The sequence below is a fragment of the Phyllobates terribilis genome, unplaced genomic scaffold (assembly GCF_046119375.1).
Source record: "Phyllobates terribilis strain yellow unplaced genomic scaffold, ASM4611937v1 Scaffold_13__5_contigs__length_258822181, whole genome shotgun sequence".
In the NCBI taxonomy this organism is placed as follows: domain Eukaryota; kingdom Metazoa; phylum Chordata; class Amphibia; order Anura; family Dendrobatidae; genus Phyllobates; species Phyllobates terribilis.
Window position 1 is genome coordinate 170,440,948 of NW_027362773.1, and position 15,907 is coordinate 170,456,854.

A 15,907-nucleotide genomic window follows, 5' to 3' on the forward strand; every position below is an offset into this window, starting at 1 on the left:
CTATAAGTCACCATCTATAACTGTACTGTGATCTCTATATGTTCTGTAGTGCTGATCTCTACACTATATGTCACTATATATAACTGTGCTGTGAACTCTATATGTTCTGCAGTGCTGGTCTCTACACTATATGTCACCATCTATAACTGTACTGTGATCTCTATATGTTCTGTAGTGCTGATCTCTACACTATATGTCACTATATATAACTGTGCTGTGATCTCTTTATGTTCTGCAGTGCTTGACTCTACGCTATATGTCACCATCTATAACTGTGCTGTGATCTCTATATGTTCTGCAGTGCTGGTCTCTACACTATATGTCACCATCTATAACTGTACTGTGATCTCTTTATGTTCTGCAGTGCTGGTCTCTACACTATAAGTCACCGTCTATAACTGTGCTGTGATCTCTATATGTTCTGTAGTGCTGGTCTCTACACTATATGTCACCATCTATAACTGTGCTGTGATCTCTATATGTTCTGCAGTGCTGGTCTCTACACTATATGTCACCATCTATAACTGTACTGTGACCTCTATATGTTCTGCACTGCTGGTCTCTACACTATATGTCACTATATATAACTGTACTGTGATCTCTATATGTTCTGCAGTGCTGGTCTCTACACTATATGTCACCATCTATAACTGTGCTGTGATCTCTATATGTTCTGCAGTGCTGGTCTCTACACTATATGTCACCATCTATAATTGTACTGTGACCTCTATATGTTCTGCCGTGCTGATCTCTACACTATATGTCATCATCTGTAACTGTACTGTGACCTCTATATGTTCTGCAGTGCTGGTCTCTACACTATATATCACCATCTATAACTGTACTATGACCTCTATATGCTCTGCTGTGCTGGTCTCTACACTATGTCACCATCTATAACTGTACTGTGATCTCTATATGTTCTGCAGTGCTGGTCTCTACACTATATGTCACCATCTATAACTGTGCTGTGATCTCTATATGTTCTGCAGTGCTGGTCTCTACACTATATGTCACCATCTATAACTGTACTGTGATCTCTATATGTTCTGTAGTGCTGATCTCTACACTATATGTCACCATCTATAACTGTACTGTGATCTCTATATGTTTTGCAGTGCTGGTCTCTACACTATATGTCACCATCTATAACTGTACTGTGACCTCTATATGTTCTGCAGTGCTGGTCTCTACACTATATGTCACTATATATAACTGTACTGTGACCTCTATATGCTCTGCAGTGCTGGTCTCTACGCTATATGTCACCATCTATAACTGTACTGTGATCTCTATATGTTCTGCAGTGCTGATCTCTACACTATATGTCACTATATATAACGGTACTGTGATCTCTATATGTTCTGCAGTGCTGGTCTCTACACTATATGTCACCATCTATAACTGTGCTGTGACCTCTATATGTTCTGCAGTGCTGGACTCTACACTATATGTCACCATCTATAACTGTGCTGTGATCTCTATATGTTCTGCAGTGCTGGTCTCTACACTATATGTCACCATCTATAACTGTACTGTGATCTCTATATGTTCTGTAGTGCTGGTCTCTACACTATATGTCAACATCTATAACTGTACTGTGATCTCTATATGTTCTGCAGTGCTGATCTCTACACTATATGTCACCATCTATAACTGTGCTGTGATCTCTATATGTTCTGCAGTGCTGGTCTCTACACTATATGTCACTATATATAACTGTACTGTGATCTCTATATGTTCTGCAGCGCTGGTCTCTACACTATATGTCACCATCTATAACTGTGCTGTGATCTCTATATGTTCTGTAGTGCTGGTCTCTACACTGTATGTCACCATATATAACTGTGCTGTGATCTCTATATGTTCTGTAGTGCTGGTCTCTACACTATATGTCACCATCTATAACTGTACTGTGATCTCTATATGTTCTGCAGCTCTGGTCTCTACACTATATGTCACCATCTATAACTGTACTGTGATCTCTATATGTTCTGCAGTGCTGGTCTCTACACTATATGTCACCATCTATAACTGTGCTGTGATCTCTATATGTTCTGCAGCGCTGGTTTCTACACTATATGTCACCATCTATAACTGTGCTGTGATCTCTATATGTTCTGCAGCGCTGGTCTCTACACTATATGTCACCATCTATAACTGTGCTGTGATCTCTATATGTTCTGCAGCGCTGATCTCTACAGTATATATCACCATCTATAACTGTGCTGTGATCTCTATATGTTCTGCAGCGCTGGTCTCTACACTATATGTCAACATCTATAACTGTGCTGTGATCTCTATATGTTCTGCAGTGCTGGTCTCTACACTATATGTCACCATCTATAACTGTGTTGTGATCTCTATATGTTCTGCAGTGCTGGTCTCTACGCTATATGTCACCATTTATAACTGTGCTGTGATCTCTATATGTTCTGCAGTGCTGGTCTCTACGCTATATGTCACCATCTATAACTGTACTGTGACCTCTACATGTTCTGAAGTGCTGGTCTCTACACTATATGTCACTATATATAACTGTACTGTGACCTCTATATGTTCTGCAGTGCTGGTCTCTACACTATATGTCACCATCTATAACTGTACTGTGACCTCTATATGTTCTGAAGTGCTGGTCTCTACACTATATGTCACCATCTATAACTGTGCTGTGATCTCTATATGTTCTGCAGTGCTGGTCTCTGCACTATATGTCACTATATATAACTGTGCTGTGATCTCTATATGTTCTGCAGTGCTGGTCTCTACACTATATGTCACCATCTATAACTGAGCTGTGATCTCTATATGTTCTGCAGTGCTGGTCTATACACTATATGTCACTATATATAACTGTACTGTGATCTCTATATGTTCTGTAGTGCTGGTCTCTACACTATATGTCCCTATATATAACTGTGCTGTGACCTCTATATGTTCTGCAGTGCTGGTCTCTACACTATATGTCAATATATATAACTATACTGTGACCTCTATATGTTCTGCAGTGCTGGTCTCTACACTATATGTCACCATCTATAACTGTGCTGTGATCTCTATATGTTCTGCAGTGCTGGTCTCTACACTATATGTCAATATATATAACTATACTGTGACCTCTATATGTTCTGCAGTGCTGGTCTCTACACTATATGTCACCATCTATAACTGAACTGTGATCTCTATATGTTTTGCAGTGCTGGTCTCTACACTATATGTCACCATCTATAACTGTACTGTGATCTCTATATGTTCTGCAGTGCTGGTCTCTACACTATATGTCACCATCTATAACTGTACTGTGATCTCTATATGTTCTGCAGTGCTGGTCTCTACACTATATGTCACCATCTATAACTGTACTGTGACCTCTATATGTTCTGCAGTGCTGGTCTCTACACTATATGTCACCATCTATAACTGTACTGTGATCTCTATATGTTCTGCAGTGCTGGTCTCTACACTATATGTCACTATGTATAACTGTGCTGTGATCTCTATATGTTCTGCAGTGCTGGTCTCTACACTATATGTCACCATCTATAACTGTGCTGTGATCTCTATATGTTCTGCAGCGCTGGTCTCTACACTATATGTCAACATCTATAACTGTGCTGTGATCTCTATATGTTCTGCAGCGCTGGTCTCTACACTATATGTCAACATCTATAACTGTACTGTGACCTCTATATGTTCTGCAGTGCTGGTCTCTACACTATATGTCACCATCTATAACTGTACTGTGATCTCTATATGTTCTGCAGTGCTGGTCTCTGCACTATATGTCACCATCTATAACTGAGCTGTGATCTCTATATGTTCTGCAGTGCTCGTCTCTAAACTATATGTCACCATCTATAACTGTGCTGTGATCTCTATATGCTCTGCAGTGCTGGTCTATACACTATATGTCACTATATATAACTGTACTGTGATCTCTATATGTTCTGTAGTGCTGGTCTCTACACTATATGTCCCTATATATAACTGTGCTGTGATCTCTATATGTTCTGCAGTGCTGGTCTCTACACTATATGTCACCATCTATAACTGTGCTGTGATCTCTATATGTTCTGCAGTGCTGATCTCTACACGATATGTCACCATCTATAACTGTGCTGTGATCTCTATATGTTCTGCAGCGCTGGTCTCTACACTATATGTCACCATCTATAACTTTGCTGTGATCTTTATATGTTCTGCAGTGCTGCTCTCTACACTATATGTCACCATCTATAACTGTGCTGTGATCTCTATATGTTCTGCAGTGCTGGTCTCTACACTATATGTCACCATCTATAACTGTGCTGTGATCTCTATATGTTCTGCAGTACTGGTCTCTACACTATATGTCACCATCTATAACTGTACTGTGATCTCTATATGTTCTGCAGTGCTGGTCTCTACACTATATGTCACTATATATAACTGTACTGTGACCTCTATATGTTCTGCAGTGCTGGTCTCTACACCATATGTCACCATCTATAACTGTACTGCGATCTCTATATGTTTTGCAGTGCTGGTCTCTATACTATATGTCACCATATATAACTGTACTGTGACCTCTATATGTTCTGCAGTGCTGGTCTCTACACTATATGTCACCATCTATAACTGTGCTGTGATCTCTATATGTTCTGCAGTGCTGGTCTCTATACTATATGTCACCATATATAACTGTACTGTGACCTCTATATGTTTTGCAGTGCTGGTCTCTATACTATATGTCACCATATATAACTGTACTGTGACCTCTATATGTTCTGCAGTGCTGGTCTCTACACTATATGTCACCATCTATAACTGTGCTGTGATCTCTATATGTTCTGCAGCGCTGGTCTCTACACTATATGTCACCATCTATAACTGTACTGTGATCTCTATATGTTCTGCAGTGCTGGTCTCTACACTATATGTCACCATCTATAACTGTGCTGTGATCTCTATATGTTCTGCAATGCTGGTCTCTACACTATATGTCACCATCTATAACTGTACTGTGATCTCTATATGTTTTGCAGTGCTGGTCTCTACACTATATGTCACCATCTATAACTGTACTGTGACCTCTATATGTTCTGCAGTGCTGGTCTCTACACTATATGTCACCATCTATAACTGTACTGTGACCTCTATATGTTCTGCACTGCTGGTCTCTACACTATATGTCACTATATATAACTGTACTGTGATCTCTATATGTTCTGCAGTGCTGGTCTCTACACTATATGTCACCATCTATAACTGTGCTGTGATCTCTATATGTTCTGCAGTGCTGGTCTCTACACTATATGTCACCATCTATAATTGTACTGTGACCTCTATATGTTCTGCCGTGCTGATCTCTACACTATATGTCATCATCTGTAACTGTACTGTGATCTCTATATGTTCTGCAGTGCTGGCCTCTACACTATACAGTGCCTACAAGTAGTATTCAACCCCCTGCAGATTTAGCTGGTTTGATAAGATGCAAATAAGTTAGAGCCTTCAAACTGCAAACGAGAGTAGGTTTTATGAACAGAAGCATAAATCTTACAAACCAAAAAGTTATGTTGCTCAGTTGAATTTTATTAAATTTTAAACATAAAAGTGTGGGTCAATTATTATTCAACCCCTATGTTTAATATTTTGTGGAATAACCCTTGTTTGCAATTACAGCTAATAATCGTCTTTTATAAGACCTGATCAGGCCGGCACAGGTCTGTGGAGTTATCCTGGCCCACTCCTCCATGCAGATCTTCTCCAAGTTATTTAGGTTCTTTGGGTGTCTCATGTGGACTTTATTCTTGAGCTCCTTCCACAAGTTTTCAATTGGGTTAAGGTCAGGAGACTGACTAGGCCACTCCAACACCTTGATTTTTTCCCTATTGAACCAGGCCTTGGTTTTCTTGGCTGTGTGCTTTGGGTCGTTGTCTTGTTGGAAGATGAAATTACGACCCATCTTAAGATCCTTGATGGAGGAGCGGAGGTTCTTGGTCAAAATCTCCAGGTAGGCCGTGCTATCCATCTTCCCATGGATGCGGACCAGATGGCCAGGCCCCTTGGCAGAGAAACAGCCCCACAGCATGATGCTGCCACCACCATGCTTGACTGTAGGGATGGTATTCTTGGGGTCGTATGCAGTGCCATCCAGTCTCCAAACGTCACGTGTGTGGTTGGCACCAAAGATCTCGATCTTGGTCTCATCAGACCATAGAACCTTGAACCAGTCTGTCTCAGAGTCCTCCAAGTGATCATGAGCAAACTGTAGACGAGCCTTGACATGACGCTTTGAAAGTAAAGGTACCTTACGGGCTCGTCTGGAACGGAGACCATTGCGGTGGAGTACGTTACTTATGGTATTGACTGAAACCAATGTCCCCACTGCCATGAGATCTTCCTGGAGCTCCTTCCTTGTTGTCCTTGGGTTAGCCTTGACTCTTCGGACAAGCCTGGCCTCGGCACGGGAGGACACTTTCAAAGGCTGTCCTGGCCGTGAAAGGCTAACAGTAGTTCCATAAGCCTTCCACTTACGGATGATGCTCCCAACAGTGGAGACAGGTAGGCCCAACTCCTTGGAAAGGGTTTTGTACCCCTTGCCAGCCTTGTGACCCTCCACGATCTTGTCTCTGATGGCCTTGGAATGCTCCTTTGTCTTTCCCATGTTGACCATGTCTGAGTGCTGTTCACAAGTTTGGGGAGGGTCTTAAATAGTCAGAAAAGGCTGGCAAAAGAGATCTTTAATCCACACATGTGAAGCTCATTATTCTTGGTGCCTGAACTACTTCTTAATACTTTAGGGGGACCAAACAGAATTCTTGTGGTTTGAGGGGTTGAATAATAAATGACACTCTGAATTAACTTTTAACGTTTTAAAAAACAAAACAAAACAAAAAAAACAACAAAATTTGCTGCAGTGCATTTCCCACTTCCAGGCTGATCTACAGTACAAATGTCACAATGCCAAGTTAATTCCGCATGTGTCAACCAGCTAAATCTGCAGGGGGTTGAATACTACTTGTAGGCACTGTATGTCACCATCTATAACTGTACTGTGATCTCTATATGTTCTGCAGTGCTGGTCTCTACACTATATGTCACCATCTATAACTGTGCTGTGATCTCTATATGTTCTGCAGTGCTGGTCTCTACACTATATGTCACCATCTATAACTGTGCTGTGATCTCTATATGTTCTGCAGTGCTGGTCTCTACACTATATGTCACCATCTATAACTGTATTGTGATCTCTATATGTTCTGCAGTGCTGGTCTCTACACTATATGTCACTATATATAACTGTACTCTGACCTCTATATGTTCTGCAGTGCTGGTCTCTACACTATATGTCACCATCTATAACTGTACTGTGACCTCTATATGTTCTGCAGTGCTGGTCTCTACGCTATATGTCACTATATATAACTGTGCTGTGATCTCTATATGTTCTGCAGTGCTGGTCTCTACACTATATGTCACCATCTATAACTGTACTGTGACCTCTATATGCTCTGCAGTGCTGGTCTCTACACTATATGTCACCATCTATAACTGTACTGTGACCTCTATATGTTCTGCAGTGCTGGTCTCTACACTATATGTCACCAACTATAACTGTACTGTGATCTCTATATGTTCTGCACTGCTCGTCTCTACACTATATGTCACCATCTACAACTGTACTGTGATCTCTATATGCTCTGCAGTGCTGGTCTCTACACTATATGTCACTATATATAACTGTACTGTGACCTCTATATGTTCTGTAGTGCTGGTCTCTACACTATATGTCACCATCTATAACTGTACTGTGATCTCTATATGTTCTGCAGTGCTGGTCTCTACACTATATGTCACTATATATAACTGTACTGTGACCTCTATATGTTCTGCAGTGCTGGTCTCTACACTATATGTCACCATCTATAACTGTACTGTGACCTCTATATGTTCTGCAGTGCTGGTCTCTACACTATATGTCACCATCTATAACTGTACTGTGATCTCTACATCTTCTGCAGCGCTGGTCTCTACACTATATGTCACCATCTATAACTGTACTGTGACCTCTATATGTTCTGCAGTGCTGGTCTTTACACTATATGTCACCATCTATAACTGTGCTGTGATCTCTATATGTTCTGCAGTGCTGGTCTCTACACTATATGTCACCATCTATAACTGTACTGTGATCTCTATATGTTCTGCAGTGCTGGTCTCTACACTATATGTCACCATCTATAACTGTACTGTGACCTCTATATGTTCTGCAGTGCTGATCTCTACACTATGTGTCACCATCTATAACTGTGCTGTGATCTCTATATGTTCTGCAGTGCTGATCTCTACACTATATGTCACCATCTATAACTGTACTGTGACCTCTATATGTTCTGCAGTGCTGGTCTCTACACTATATGTCACCATCTATAACTGTGCTGTGATCTCTATATGTTCTGCAGTGCTGATCTCTACACTATATGTCACCATCTCTAACTGTGCTGTGATCTCTATATGTTCTGCAGTGCTGGTCTCTACACTGTATGTCACCATCTATAACTGTACTGTGACCTCTATATGTTCTGCAGTGCTGGTCTCTACACTATATGTCACCATCTATAACTGTGCTGTGATCTCTATATGTTCTGCAGTGCTGATCTCTACACTATATGTCACCATCTATAACTGTGCTGTGATCTCTATATGTTCTGCAGTGCTGGTCTCTACACTATATGTCACCATCTATAACTGTACTGTGATCTCTATATGTTCTGCAGTGCTGATCTCTACACTATATGTCACTATATATAACTGTACTGTGATCTCTATATGTTCTGCAGTGCTGGTCTCTACACTATATGTCACCATCTATAACTGTCCTGTGACCTCTATATGTTCTGCAGTGCTGATCTCTACACTATATGTCACCATCTATAACTGTGCTGTGACCTCTATATGTTCTGCAGTGCTGGTCTCTACACTATATGTTACTGTAGCGCCGGCGTCCCTGCCCTCTGCTAGGCAGGGACGCTGTTCCCCTCACCCCTCTGCTCCGAGCCCGGCGTCCTCCTCCCGCTCTGCTGGCAGCGCGCGCTCCTTCCCGGCCACTGTGCTTAGGGCGCGCACGCGCGCGCTCCCTCCCTCTTAAAGGGGCCGCGCGCGCCGTCCTAAGGAGTCCCCGGCCAATGGCCGGAGGACTTCACCATATATAAGGCACCTCCTCCAAAATGGAGGTGCCCGAGCAATGTTGTTGCACTGTTCACTACTCTGCTTCAGCCCTCAGGTCCCGTTGCCAGTTACCTGCCAGTTACCTGCCAGAAACCTGCCAGTTTGCTGTCTGTTTCCTGCCTGACATTCCTCCTACCTGCTTGCTAGCCTGAGGTCCGACGGTCTGCCTTCCTACTCCTGTCAGTCTGTCTATGGACCAGCTTGCCCGCTCACCTGGGAGCGCACATCTGCTACCTGCCTGCTAGCCTACCTGGAGGCTCCGCCGTCACGTGCTGTGACCACCTGCCATTCCAGAGACTCCTGCCCGCTCACCTGGGAGCGCTCATCTGCTGCCTGTCTGTTGGCCTACCTGGAGGCTCCGCCGTCACATGCTGTGACCACCCGTTTATCCAGAGACTCTCGCTTGCTCACCTGGGAGCACACATCTACCATCTGCCTGCTAGCCTACCTGGAGGCTCAGCCATCACAGGTCGTACCTACCCTTTACCCAGAGACTGCCCCGGTCACTTGCCGTGACCTCCTGCCCGTTCATCCAGAGACTGCCCCGGTCACTTGCCGTGACCTCCTGCCCGTTCATCCAGAGACTACCCCGGTCACTTGCCGTGACCTCCAGCCCGTTCACCCAGAGACTGTCCCGGTCACCTGCTGTGACTGCCTGCCCTTCTTCCCTGGTCGCCACCCGCTTCCTTACAAGGACCGCCCCCTTGTATAGTAGCTCAGAGGTTCCGCCTCCCAGACCCGTTACAGTTTGCTCGGGCCATGGAACCCGGTGGCACCCAAGCTCCCTCACTCTCGGACCTGTGTCATGAACTGTCCCGTCGGAGGTCCCAACAGGAGTCCATCCTGGGTCACCTGCGGAATGTCAATTCTCGCCTGGACACTCTGACTGCTCCACCAGCAACCACCGCCAGTGCCATGACTCGCAATCCGGCAGCTCCGCTGCCCACCAATACTATGGTATCCTACCCCGGACCCCGGCTTTCTGCACCTCCTCGCTTCGGAGGCGACTCCGCTCAGGCTCGGGGCTTTATAAATCAGTGCACCCTGCACTTTGAACTCCTGTCCCACCAGTTTAACTCCGACCGGGCCAAAATTGCCTTCATCATGTCCCATCTCACCGGGGAGGCCCTGGCCTGGCTAAATCCTCTATGGGTGAGAGGAGACCCCCTGGTGTCCGACTTGCCTGCCTTTCTCACGGTTTTCCGGAAAGTCTTCGACGAACCTGGACGGAAGACCTCATCCGCATCATCTCTGCTACGCCTCCGTCAGGGAAGTCTCACCGTGGGCCAATATGCCATACGGTTCCGTACCCTTGCCTCGGAGCTGGCCTGGGATAACGACGCTCTGGTATCTGTCTTCTGGGAGGGTCTGTCCGGCCGTTTTAAAGATGAACTCGCCGGTCGAGACATTCCTACCACTCTCGATGACCTAATAACTCTTGCCACCCGGATTGACCTACGGTTCCAGGAGCGTGCCAAAGAAGTCACCCGTGAGAGGAGGTTTCCACGTCTAGCTCCTACTTTTCAGAAACCCGTCACTCCCTCCGTCTCTCCCCAGGTACACTCTCCTGAGCCTATGCAGGTCGACCAGACCAAGATGGTCAGAACCCGTCAGGACTTACGCCGTGCCGAGGGGAGCTGCTTCTACTGTGGCAGTAAGGAGCACCGGATCCGTACCTGCCCGGAGAGGTCGGGAAACGCCTGTGTCTAGGTTCGCTCAGAGAGGTCGACCTAGACAAGAATAAATCCTCTCCATCTCTGCTGCTGTCAGTCTCAATTATCTGCGGGGAGAATCGTTATTTCGAACTAGCCCAACTTGACTCTGGAGCGGCCGGGAATCTTATTTCACAGGCCCTGGTAGAAAAATACCGCATTCCCACCAAACCTCTGGCTATACCATTATCTGTCGCTGCTGTGGATGGGGGCCTCTTACCACGTCCCATCCAACTCATCACCGAATCCATAACTCTGCAGGTGGGAATGCTGCATTCTGAGAGCATCTCTTTTCATGTTCTGCCTGGACTCTCTCACGCCCTCTTACTAGGTCTACCTTGGCTCCAGAGACATGCACCCGTGCTTGACTGGCAGACCGGAGAAGTCCTTTGCTGGGGACAGGACTGTCATAAGACTTGTTTGGTTCCTGTTCAACCCGCCCGTCCTTCTCCTACCCCAACTAATCTACCTGGACTTCCGATTCCCTATTGGTCATTTGCTGATGTCTTTAATAAAAAGGAGGCAGAGACATTACCCCCTCATAGACCATACGACTGTCCTATCGACCTGTTACCCGGTACTACGCCTCCCCGTGGGCATATTTACCCATTGTCCGCTGCTGAGACCCGGTCGATGTCCGAATATATTGAGGAGAATTTGGCCAGGGGATTCATCCGGAAATCTACCTCCCCGGTGGGAGCAGGCTTCTTTTTCGTAAAAAAGAAGGACGGCTCTCTCCGTCCCTGTATAGACTATAGAGGCCTTAACCAGATCACGGTGAAAAAATAAATACCCCCTTCCGCTCATTCCAGAATTATTTGATCGTCTGAGGGGGGCTAGAATCTTCACCAAACTGGACCTCCGTGGGGCGTACAACCTGGTCCGTATCCGTCAAGGGGATGAATGGAAGACGGCATTCAACACCCGGGACGGCCACTATGAATATCTGGTAATGCCCTTTGGTCTTTGTAACGCTCCTGCCGTCTTTCAAGAGTTGGTCAATGACATCTTCCGGGACCTTCTCTACTCCTGCGTAGTGGTGTACCTGGACGACATCTTGGTCTTCTCTCCGGATCTCCAGACTCACCGGAGAGACGTTCGTCAGGTCCTGTTCAGGCTCAGGCAGAATCACCTCTTCGCTAAATATGAGAAATGCCTCTTTGAGCAGACCTCGCTTCCGTTTTTGGGCTACATTATTTCTCAGACCGACCTACGAATGGATCCAGAGAAACTGTCTGCCATCGAGAAATGGCCCCGACCGGAGGGGTTGAAGGCCATTCAGCGGTTCCTGGGCTTCGCCAACTACTACCGCCTCTTCATACCGCACTTCTCTTCCCGGACTGCCCCAATTTCCGCGCTCACCCGTAAGGGTACTAATCCCAGAGAGTGGCCGCCCGAAGCAGAGGAGGCCTTTCTTTCCTTAAAACAGGCCTTCTCTTCCGCCCCGGTGCTGCATCGCCCAGATGGCAACAAGCAGTTCTTCCTGGAGGTTGACGCCTCCTCCTCTGGAGCCGGAGCGGTACTTACCCAAAAATCATCTTCCGGGAGAATGGTAACTTGTGGCTTCTTCTCCAAACTCTTCTCCTCTTCTGAGCGCAACTATTCCATAGGAGATCGAGAGTTATTGGCCATCAAGCTGGCATTGGAGGAGTGGCGTTACCTGCTCGAAGGGGCTCTTCACCCGGTAATAATTTACACTGACCACAAGAACTTGGCTTACCTCCAGCATGCCCAGAGACTTAACCCGCGCCAAGCTCGGTGGTCCTTGTTTTTTGCTCGCTTTGATTTTATTCTTCATTTTCGCCCGGCTGACAAAAACATCAAGGCGGACGCCCTGTCCCGATCCTTTCTGGTGTCTGATCTCGAGGAAGAACCTAAACACATCATCGATCCCGCCAGAGTAATGCAGGTGGCTCCCGTGAGTCTAAATCGTCTCTCTCCCGGTAAGACGTTCGTATCAGTACCTGATCGGGAGAAGATCCTACACTGGGGTCACTCGTCTAAACTAGCTGGCCACGCCGGTCAGAAAAAGACCCTCCAGCTTATTACCCGGCACTACTGGTGGCCTACCCTGCACAAGGACGTAATAGACTTTGTTTCTGCCTGTGTGTCCTGCGCCCGCAACAAGGTTCCGAGACATCTGCCAGCCGGTCGCCTCCTTCCGCTCCCAGTACCTGCTGCCCCCTGGCAGCATATAGCAATGGACTTTATAACTGATCTCCCCGTCTCTGCCGGTTGTACGGTCATTTGGGTGGTCGCTGACCGCTTTTCCAAGATGGCTCATTTCGTTCCCCTGCCAGGCCTCCCGTCTGCACCCGAGCTGGCTAAAGACTTTATCCGCCACATCTTCCGTCTTCATGGCCTGCCCCTCCACATCGTGTCGGATCGTGGGGTTCAGTTCACCTCACGCTTCTGGAGAGCCACTTGTAAACTGCTAGACGTCACCCTGGACTTCTCCTCCGCTTACCACCCACAGTCTAATGGTCAAGTGGAGCGGATCAATCAGAATTTGACCAGTTACCTCCGGCACTTCGTTAATGCCCACCATTCAGACTGGGTGGATCTCCTGCCATGGGCCGAATTTTCTTACAACAATCACGAGAGCGAATCTTCCTCCAAATCCCCGTTTTTTGTTGTCTTCGGTCAGCATCCTCGGATCCCATTTCCCGTCTCCACCTCGGTGGACAATCCGGCTGCGGAATCTCTCGTTAGCAAATTTTCCTCCATATGGGAGAGTACCCGGTCCGCACTCCTTCTGTCATCCGAGCGGATGAAAAAACACGCTGACAAGAAACGCCTAGATCCTCCACAATTTCGTCCTGGAGATAAAGTCTGGCTCTCGTCCAAGTATGTCCGGCTCAAGATTCCTTCCTATAAGTTAGGACCTCGGTTCATCGGTCCTCTGGAGGTCATCAGTCAGATCAACCCGGTGGCCTATAAATTGAAACTCCCGGCCAACTTGCGGATCCCTAACTCCTTCCATGTATCTCTCCTCAAACCTGTGGTACTTAACTCTTTTTCCAAGTCTACAGGTACGCCTCCTGCTCCGGTTTCCGCTGAAAACGAATTTGAGGTAGAGAACATTCTGGCCACCAAAAGGGTAAGAGGGAAGACCTTTTTTCTAGTAGATTGGAAGGGGTTTGGTCCTGAGGAGAGAACATGGGAGCCCCGGGAGAACATCCATGCCCCTCTCATCCTAGCTAAATTTCTCTCTGGCCTAAAAAAGGGGGGGCCTAAAGGGGGGGGTACTGTAGCGCCGGCGTCCCTGCCCTCTGCTAGGCAGGGACGCTGTTCCCCTCACCCCTCTGCTCCGAGCCCGGCGTCCTCCTCCCGCTCTGCTGGCAGCGCGCGCTCCTTCCCGGCCACTGTGCTTAGGGCGCGCGCGCGCTCCCTCCCTCTTAAAGGGGCCGCGCGCGCCGTCCTAAGGAGTCCCCGGCCAATGGCCGGAGGACTTCACCATATATAAGGCACCTCCTCCAAAATGGAGGTGCCCGAGCATTGTTGTTGCACTGTTCACTACTCTGCTTCAGCCCTCAGGTCCCGTTGCCAGTTACCTGCCAGTTACCTGCCAGAAACCTGCCAGTTTGCTGTCTGTTTCCTGCCTGACATTCCTCCTACCTGCTTGCTAGCCTGAGGTCCGACGGTCTGCCTTCCTACTCCTGTCAGTCTGTCTATGGACCAGCTTGCCCGCTCACCTGGGAGCGCACATCTGCTACCTGCCTGCTAGCCTACCTGGAGGCTCCGCCGTCACGTGCTGTGACCAAATGCCATTCCAGAGACTCCTGCCCGCTCACCTGGGAGCTCACATCTGCTACCTGCCTGCTAGCCTACCTGGAGGCTCCGCCGTCACGTGCTGTGACCACCTGCCATTCCAGAGACTCCTGCCCACTCACCTGGGAGCGCACATCTGCTACCTGCCTGCTAGCCTACCTGGAGGCTCCGCCGTCACATGCTGTGACCACCTGCCATTCCAGAGACTCCTGCCCGCTCACCTGGGAGCGCTCATCTGCTGCCTGTCTGTTGGCCTACCTGGAGGCTCCGCCGTCACATGCTGTGACCACCCGTTTATCCAGAGACTCTCGCTTGCTCACCTGGGAGCACACATCTACCATCTGCCTGCTAGCCTACCTGGAGGCTCAGCCATCACAGGTCGTACCTACCCTTTACCCAGAGACTGCCCCGGTCACTTGCCGTGACCTCCTGCCCGTTCATCCAGAGACTGCCCCGGTCACTTGCCGTGACCTCCTGCCCGTTCATCCAGAGACTACCCCGGTCACTTGCCGTGACCTCCAGCCCGTTCACCCAGAGACTGTCCCGGTCACCTGCTGGGACTGCCTGCCCGTCTTCCCTGGTTGCCACCCGCTCCCTTACAAGGACCGCCCCCTTGTATAGTAGCTCAGAGGTTCCGCCTCCCAGACCCGTTACAGTCACTATATATAACTGTGCTGTGACCTCTATATGTTCTGCAGTGCTGGTCTCTACACTATATGTCACTATATATAACTGTGCTGTGATCTCTATATGTTCTGCAGTGCTGGTCTCTACACTATATGTCACTATATATAACTGTGCTGTGATCTCTATATGCTCTGCAGTGCTGGTCTCTACACTATATGTCACTATATATAACTGTGCTGTGACCTCTATATGTTCTGCAGTGCTGGTCTCTACACTATATGTCACCATCTATAACTGTGCTGTGATCTCTATATGTTCTGCAGTGCTGGTCTCTACACTATATGTCACCATCTATAACTGTGCTGTGATCTCTATATGTTCTGTAGTGCTGGTCTCTACATTATATGTCACTATATATAACTGTACTGTGACCTCTATATGTTCTGCAGTGCTGGTCTCTACACTATATGTCACTATATATAACTGTACTGTGACCTCTATATGTTCTGCAGTGCTGGTCTCTACACTATATGTCACTATATATAACTGTACTGTGACCTCTATATGTTCTGCAGTGCTGGTCT